Raw genomic sequence first — 10,079 nt, forward strand, 5'->3', positions numbered from 1 at the left:
AGGTTTTACAGCTAAAACTGAGTCAGGAAGCCTCTCTTAAATGAGAGCATTTGCATCTATCAAGCAGAGTCTACCTGAGAAAATGCTGCTATAAATAATCTGTGTTTACCCCCATTTTTCCTGTCTAGCATTACTTCCCAAGCTCTCTCTGGATTTTAAGTAGATTTGCTCAACCCCATGTTGTTATGTCATTCTGTTGTTTGGGTTTCTGTCCACCTGGTCCCCAAGCTGTTTAGTTCCAAGAAAATCACACAGAGATCTACAAAGTTATAAACTGATTGGCCCATTAGCTCAGGCTTCTTATTAACTCTTATATTAGCCCATTATTCTTGTCTATGTTAGCCATCTGGCTCAGTGTCTTATTCAGCAGAGCAGTCACATATTGCTTCTTCTGTGGTCTAGTCAGGACTGCAGAGGAATGGGCTTCCTCTTTCTCAAAATTCTCCTGTTCTCATTGACCCACCTCTAATTCCTATCTGGTTGTCTCACCTATACTTCCTGCCTGGCTACTGGCCAATCAGTGTTTATTTAAAATATAATTGACAGAATATAGACCATTCTCCCACACCACTTAATCTTATTTCTACCAAAACTAGAGAAAGAAGAAGAGAACACAATTCAGTCTTTAGCAATATCTTTCATTTGCTTTCCAAATTCCTTATGCAGACATTTTATAGTACTTGAAGAAAAGGCTATTTAGTTGCTCTCATATGACATAAATTGTAGCATGCTTTAGTGTGCCATGAAATACTTGTCTTGATCCATTCATTCCCTTACTTGTTCCTGTAAGGTATGGTGTAAAATCTCTTTCTGTATTGTAAACTTCATTGACTTCCTCATCATCATTTCAAGACCAGCTCTTTCATAGCTTGCTGATGTTCTACGTGTCTGTCCAGTACATGTCTTCATGTAAGGCGCTGTGAGCCTTTCAATCTCAACACACACAAACTTAAGTGGTAAGTTCCATCATATTTAAGATTTTTCCTTTCATGTTTTGATTTATGATATCAACTTCTACCCAATTACCTGAGCAGTCACTTCTCAATGTACATGACTATTCATAAAAGAGGATAATGACTCATACAACTTTTACATTGTGCCCTTTTCCACTAAATATTTTTTCATGGGATACTATTCTTTATGTCATGATAAAGACAACACCATTTCTTGTCATTGGAACTAAAATCTCAGCGACATAGTACAGAAGAATTATCAGTGATAAAGGAAAAAACTAATGTATCAATTATATTGCTTTCCTCTACACAAGAAAACCTTAATTTTTAAACATTTAATAAAGCACATAATTAACAATGAAAACTGGAGCAATATCTAAAATTCACATTAGAGAAAAATGCAATCTCTTCAACAAATAGTGCTAGAACATTGAATATTCCTAGTAGAAAAGTGAAAACTAAAACATTTTTTCTCATCATGTATGAAGACAATGTATTTAATAAAAATCCATTGATCAATAGATTAAAATTGAAGACCTGCAAGAAAGTCTTACTAATGAACACATTATTTCTTACCAGGATGATAAAAATAAACACTTGAGAAAAGACAATCCGCAAGGCTTGGGCATCATTTGGAAAGGGGGATGCAATGATTATAAGAGCCATATTTGATGTGTGATGCCAAGGTAACAGTCACAACAGGAATGATGCATGAATGAACTCATACAGACTATGAAAGCACGCACAGAACCTGAACATCTTCCATGAAATATATGTACCACCTTTACATTATCCATTCATCATCCTAACTGTTGTGGATAGAGCATCCATAAACATGGATAGGCATGTACCCATCTAGTAAGACATAAAATTATTTGGGTATATGGTATAGCTGGTTTAGATAGTGGATATGTTTTCTAGCTTGTTGAGGCATGAGCCTACACAATTTCATTAGTGGCTGTACCAGTTTTCATCCCCACCAACATCATAAAAGGGTTATCCTTTCTCGCATTTCACCAGCATTTATTATCATTCACTTTCTTAATCTTAACAAATCTGCCTTGGGTAAGATGAAATCTCAGAGTCATTTTGATTTTTATTTCTCTAGTCTCTAAGGATGCTGAATAGTTTTTAAAAGCTCTCTGATGCTTTATTTAAGAACTCTCAGAAGCTGATGGGAGCAAATGCAGACACCCAGTCCCTACATTAGAAAGAGCTTAAGGAATCCTGAAGATGATAGGGAGGAATAATTTTAGGATAAATAAATTTAGGGGCCCAAGATACCAGAAGAACATGGCCCACAGAATCATTTAAGCAGGGATCATAGGGGCTCACAGAGACTGAAAAGGCAGTCTTGGAACCTGCATGGGTCTATGTTAGGTCCTCTTCAAACATGTTGTGGTTGTTTAGCGTTGGGTTTTTGTGGAACTTCTTATAGTGGGAGATGGGTGTCTCTGACTCTTTTGTCTGCTCTTGGAACCAATGTTTTCCTACAAAGTGCCTTGTCCAGAAACTCCTAAAGCAGTCCAGTCTATTATTGCTCTTCGAGGTTGCCCACCAAAACCTGAATCTAAGAACATATTGCTGAAGACACTGTCTGGTCATAAAAAAAAAAAGGAGAAACAAAACTGGTACTGACCTGGAATAGCTCCCCACTACCAGCTAGTTTTCATTGTGTCAGAAGATGACGTGCTGGCTGTTGAGGAAAAAACGTTGAACCACAGCTATGAACCCAGAAAGCTGCAAGAATGATCCATGTAGCAAGATAAGGAATTTGTGACTTAGTATCCAGAAGTTTATGGAGGTAACCAACAGCTTTCTGGTTGGATTTATGGTCCACTTAGCAGGAAGAAATTCATGTATAGAATTGGAAACCTGGCCAAGTATCCATGGATTGGGAAGTCATAGGTCCTAGGAGAGAATCTACTACTATTATTTTGCTAAATGAATATAGTAGCAAAACATGTCATAAAGACTTACTGTTATACTCATAGATTAGTGCAGTTGTCAATCCTTAACAGAGACACTTCAGTGTTTTAATGGACAGAGGATTTTACACGTGATGTATAACTAATCACCATGTAGAGAATAAGTGATTGAGGAGTATTTGGCCTTAATTGAGCTATGTATCATACTCCTTTACCCCAAGGATCTTTACAGGAGAGAGAAAAGAGAGTAGGAGCCAGAAAATGAGGATAACTGAGCAAACTAATGTTATTTTGTGTTAGCAGGACCATTGACCCCATAACTCACAAAAGCTATAGTTGTGTAAATAAGATCAAGTTAGTCAACATTTTAGCAAGAAAATGAGAAAGGCTCAGCAGACCCCACTTTTTCATGAGAGCTATTGGCAGTTTATGACTGCTGGGTAAAAGTGAGTTAGTTTCTTCTGATCTGTGGTCCCTGGTAGGTTGTCCAGGCTGCACTGGATAACCCATCTCCCATGCACAAATGAGCAGCAATAGATTAAATGGGTATAAAAGAGAAGACAACATAGGAGTAGTGTAGAATGGGTATGATCAAAATAAATTGTATATGCATTTGAAATTCTCCAAGAATAAAATAATTTTTAATTAGTAAGTAAATAAGATGAGAAATAAACAAATGTCTCCAGAACTAAATGAATATTTCAAAGCAAGACATATTATTGGCTAATAAATATTTTAACATCTGTTCAACATCATTAGCCACAGTGGAAATACAAATTAAAACTACTTTGAGATTCCAGCTTACCCAGGAAATAGTGGCTATTATTAAGGACTGGAGAGATGGCACAGAGGTTAGAATCATTTGATGCTTTTGCAGAAAAACTGGATTTGATTCCTACCATCTGCATGGGTAGCTTACAACAATCTGTAGCTCCAGCTCCAAGGTATATGGTGCCCCTTTTTGGCCCTCAGTGAATATTAGGCATTTACATGGTACACATACACTGATTCTGGCAAAACACTCATAAAATAAGTAACTCTAAAAAGAATGACAATTATTTAAAAACTCTCATCACAGGGTAAGAGGCAATTTTCCAAGGAATTCAAAGTATGATAGCGTGTTATAAAGAGAAAAAGGTAAACTATAACAGGAGAATTAAATTGGGTAGGAGATGGGAAGACAGGGTATAGTAGGGAATAGAAGGATGTATGCTAAAAAATGTACCAGACATGGATTATGTATTTTTGAGTCATTAACCAAATGGGCTATGATAATAACATTCCCAAACAGTGCAAACTGTTACCAATGCTGTAAATTACCCTTCCCAACTTGACATTAAGACCATGCTATAGAAGACACTACACACTTTGTCATTAAAATAGAAAATTCTAGCTGGTATTCAATTGGAAGCTTCACCACTTCTGGCAAGCATCCAAGTGCAGGAAGGTGCTATACACACTACCATGTCAGGAAAAGAGTCATCGATTTCACCCAGCTATGAACTATGTGAGCTACAATAACTATGACAGCATACACAAGACCTATACAAATCAGGCCAGACCTATCCAAGAAGCTACTTGCTAGAAAAACTGCCAGGAGACAGAAAGTCAGTTTAGTTTGCTTCAGTGTAGTGATATTGAGTAAATCAACCATACTTCAGGGTAGGAATATGTTTAAAAGTAGTTTGTCAACATGAATCAGAATCTGTGTTTTTATGCAGTTTTCTGTGGTAACTAAATTTTTATTTTTAGAGAGAGAAAGGGCATAAACTTTGATGAGTACAGAAGTAAAGGATCTTTAAGGAACTGAGGAAAGGAGAAAATGTAATAAAATACATTGTATAAAATCCTCAAGGAATAAATGGAAAACATTTGTTAGAAAGTTTGACTTATGGTTGCTACCACCAGAGACAGAAAGTCTATTCCTAGTTGTCTTCCTACAATTACTATGATATTCAAACAATCAGTTGAGCATGAATATATCTATAACAATACTGTTTATAACTTTCATAAAGAGGAAAGAGATATTAACTGGTGACTAGAGGGAAATGTATCATAAAATAAAGGGAGATCAGTGACAAAAATAACTGAAATATTAATGTGCATTCCTATATATATGTACCTTGGAAAACATCATAATAATAAAAAAGGGTGGAGATTTTTGTTATATGGTTCCCTTTATATTAAATACTAATGGTAGAAAACTTCATAGAGTTGAATATGATTCCTCTGGAAGCATGAGTTTAAGTTGGGGGAATGGACAGTAGCCAGGAGTGGCACAGAAGTTTGTATAATAAAATTATTACTTTAAATAACTGTTTAGTATCTGTTCCTATAATTCTATAGTTTCATCATAGGATATAAGATGAAGTTTTACTAAATAGGGAGATGAAACAGTTACAAAATACTTTGGTTTTTTACTGAAACCAGTATACAGAGACTAGAGTAGTGGTTCTCAACTTTTCTAATGCTGCCAACCTTTAAACAGTTCCTCCTATTGTGGTGATCCCAAACACAAAATTTACTACTACATTGTAACAATAATTTTGCTACTATTATGCATCCTAATATGAGTATCTGCATCTTACAATGGTCTTAGGTTATTCCCTTGCTTACATTTCATCTTGAGGGTACAGTATTTTTTTAATGATCACATATTCTCAGGATAATATTTGAATATGTTAATACTCATCTTTGCAATCTCTGACTCACATTGTTGTCATATAGTGGATGTATTTGTTTTGTGATCAATATTAATAAACATCTTGTTTAGAAGACATACACCTCAACCTCAAAAACAGACACTACCTCAGAGAAAATGGTTGGGAAAAGGTTTTTTAAGCAAACAAAACTAAGAAACAAGCAGGTGTGACTAAACAAATAACTAACAAAATTGATTTCAAACTATAATCAATCAGAAAAGATGGGAAAAGACACTTTATACTCATACAAGAACAATTCATCAGGATGAAGTCTCAAACCTGAATATCTATGCCCCTAATGTAAAAGCACCCACATATGTAAAAGAAACATTACTAGAACTCAAAGCACACATCAAACCCCACACACTAATAGTAGGAGACTTCAACATTCCTCTCTCACCAATGGACAGGTCAAGCAGACAGAAACCTAAGAGAAAAATAAGAGAACTAACAGAGGTAATGAATCAAATGGACTTAACAGACATTTATAGAACATTCCACCCAAATAGGAAAGAAAATACATTCTTCTCAACATCTCATTTAACCTTCTCGAAAATTGATCACATACTCGGTAACAAAGCAAATTTCCACAGATACAAAAAAAATTAGTAACCACCTGTGTCTTATCGGATCACCATGAATTAAAGTTAGAATTTAACAACAATTCTACCCCCAGAAAGCCTAAAACTCATGGAAACTGAACAGTCAACTACTGAACCACCCCTGGATCAGGTAAGAAATAAAGAAAGAAATTAAAGTCTTCCTTGAATTCAACGAAAATAAAGACACAAGATACCCAAACCTATGGGACACTATGAAAACAGTGCTCAGAGGAAAGTTCATAGCACTAAGCACCCACATTTAAAGAATGGGGAAAGCTCACATTAGAGACTTGACTGCATAGATGAAAGCTCTAGAAAAAAAGAAGCTGATTCACCCAGGAGGAGTAGAAGACTGGAAAAATTAAACTGAGGGCTGAAACAACAAAATAGAAACACATAAAATAATCCAAAGAATCAATGAAACAAAAAGCTGATTCTTGGAGAAAATCAACAAGGTCGACAAACCCCTATCCAAACTAATCAAACGGCAGAGAGAGAACATGCAAATTAACAAGATCAGAAATGAAAGAGGGATATAACAACAAACACTGAGGAAATTCAGAGAATCATTAGGTCTTATTACAAAAGTCTATAGGCACAAAGTTGAAAAATGTAAAAAAAGAACTAGTTTTTAGATAAATATCATATACCACATTTAAATCAAGACCAGTTGAACAATTTAAATATACCTATAAGCCATGAGGAAATAGAAGCTGTCATTAAAAAAAAAACCCTCTCAACCAAAAAAAGTCCAGGACCAGATGGTTTAATGCAGAATTTTACCAGAACTTCCAAGAAGAGTTGACACCTATACTCCTTATTGGATTTCACATATAGAAGCAGGAGAGTCATTACCAAACTCTTTTTATGAAGCTACAGTTACCCTGATACCAAAACCACACAAAGAGAATTACAGACCAATCTCGCTCATGAACATTGATGCAAAAAATTCTCAATAAAATACTGACAAGCAGAATCCAAGAACATATCAAAAAATTATCCATTATGATCAAGTAGGCTTCATCCCAGAGATATAGGGCTGGTTGAACATATGAAAATCTATCAATGTAATCCATCATATAAATAAACTGAAAGAAAAAACCATATAATCATTTCATTAGATGATGAAAAAGGATTTGACAAAATTCAACGCCCCTTTATGATAAAGGTCTTGGAGAGAGTAGAGATACAAGAATCATACCTAAACATAATAAAAGCAATGTACAACAAGTCAACAGCTAACATCATATTAAATAGAGAGAAACTCAAAGTCATTCCACTAAAATCAGGAAAAAGACAAGGCTCTACTCTCTCCATATCTCCTCAACATAATGCTTGAATTTCTAGCAATATCAATAAGACAACATAAAGTGATCAATGGGATTCAAATCGGAAAGGAAGAAGTCAAGCTTTCAATATTTGCAGATGATATGACAGTGTATATTTGTGACCCCACAAACTCTACCAAAGAACTCCTACAGCTCATAAATACCTTCAGTGATGTGGTAGGATACAAGATCAACTAAAAAAAAAACAGTAGCCCTCCTATACACAAAGGATTGAGAGGCAGAGAGGGAAATCAGAGAAATTTACCTTTCACAATAGCCACAAATAACATAAAGTATCTTGGAGTAAGTCTAACCAAGGAAGTGAAAGATCTATTTGAAAGAACTTTAAGGCTTTGAAGAAAGAAATTGAAGAGGACACCAGAAAATGGAAGGATTTTCCATGCTCTTGGAAAGGTAGGCTCAACATAGAAAATATGACAATTCTACCAAAGGCAATCTGTAAATTCAATGCAATCCCCATCAAAATCCCAACAAAATTCTTCACAGACCTTGAGAGAACAATAATCAACTTTATATGAAAAAAAACCCAGGATAGCCAAAATAATCCTATACAATAAAAGAACTTCCGGAGGCATTACCATCTCTGACTTAAAACTCTATTACAGAGCTACAGTAACGAAAATAGGTTGGTATTGGCATAAAAATAGAGATGGTGACCAATGGAATCGAATCAACGACCCAGATATTAACCCACAAACTTATGAATGCCTGATTTTCAAAAAAGGAGCTAAAGGTATACAATGGAAGAAAGAAAGCATCTTCAACAAATGGTGCTGGCATAACTTGATGTCAACCTGTAGAAGAATGAAAATAGATCCATATCTATCACCATGCACAAAACTCAAGTCCAAATGGATTAAAGACCTCAGTATAAATCTGACCACACTGAACCTGAAAAAAGAGAAAGTGGGAAGTAGACTGCAACACATGGGCACAGGAGACCACTTCCTACGTATAACCCCAGTAGCAGAGACAATAAGAGCAACAATGAATAAATGGTGTCTCCTGAAACTGAGAAGCTTCTGTAAAGCATAGGACACTGTCAGTAAGACAAAAAGGCAACCTACTGAATGGGAGAAGATCTTCACTAACCCTGCATCAGACAAAGGTCTGATCTCCAAAATATATAAAGAACTCAAGAAACTAGTCATTTTAAATTTTAAATAACCCAATTAAAAATGGGGTACTGAACTGAACAGAGAATTCTCAACAGAAGTTCAAATGGTCAAAAGACACTTAAGATCTTGTTCAACCTCCTTAGTGATCAGGGAAATGCAAATCAAAACAACTACGAGATACCATTTTATACCGGTCAGAATAGCTAAAATCAAAAACACCAATGATAGCCTATGCTGGAGAAGATGTGGAGTAAGGGGAATACTCATCCATTGTTGGTGGGAATGCAAACTTGTGCAACCACTTTGGAAATCAGTGTGGCGGTTTCTCAGGAAACTGGGAGTCAATCTACCTCAGGATCCAGCAATACCACTCTTGGGAATATACCCAAGAGATGCCCAATCATACTACTAAAGCATTTGTTCAACTATGCTCAAATCAGCATTATTTCTAATAGCCTGATCCTGGAAACAACCTAGATGCCTCTCAATGGAAGAATGGATAAAGAAAGTGTGGAATATGTACACATTAGAGTATTACTCATTGGTAAAAAAAAAAAATGACATCTTGAATTTTGCATGCAAATGTGTGAAATAAAAAACACTATCCTGAGTGAGATAACCCAGACACAGAAAGATAAATATGGTATGTACTCACTCATAGTGGAGTCTAGCCATAAACAAAGGACATTAAGCCTATAGTTCGCAAGCTAGAGAAGCCAAATAACATGGTGAACCCAAATAAAAACATATATAGATCCTCCTGGAAATTGAAAGCAAACAAGATTGCTGGACAAAAGTTTGGAGCATGGGGGTGGGGGTAAGGGAGGAGTTGAGTTGGGGGGGTAAGGAGGGGGAGAGAGAAAGAAGAGAAAGACTGGGGAGAGCTAGGGTAATGGGAGGCTTGGAGATGGAGGAAGGGCGAATATAGGAGCAGGGAAGAAGATATCTACATTAAGGAAGCCATTTTAGGGTTGGCAAGAGAATTGGCTCTAGAGGGGATCTCAAGTGTCCACAGGGATATCCCCAGCTAGGTCCTTGGGCAGCAGAGGAGAGGGTGTCTGAACTGTCCTTGCCCCACTATAACGCTGATGATTATTTCAAATATCACCATAGAATCTTCGTCAGGTGACTGATGGAGATAGAGACAGAGACCCTCATCAGAGCAACAAACTGAGCTCCCAAGGTCCAGTTGAAGAGCAGAATGAGAGAGAAGATGAGCAAGGAAGTCAGAACCGCTAGAGGTTGGTCCACCTGCTGAGGCAGTGTGCCTAGTCTGATGGAAGCTAAGCAAATCCAGCTGGACTGGGACTGAACAAGCATGTGATCAAACCCAACTCTCTGCATGTGGCTGGCAATAGGGGATGACTGAGAAGCCATTGATAATGGCACTGGGACTTGTTTCTACTGCATGTACTGGCTTTTTGGGA

Source organism: Myodes glareolus, chromosome 9 (genome assembly GCF_982192425.1).
Source record: "Myodes glareolus chromosome 9, mMyoGla1.1, whole genome shotgun sequence".
In the NCBI taxonomy this organism is placed as follows: Eukaryota; Metazoa; Chordata; class Mammalia; order Rodentia; family Cricetidae; genus Myodes; species Myodes glareolus.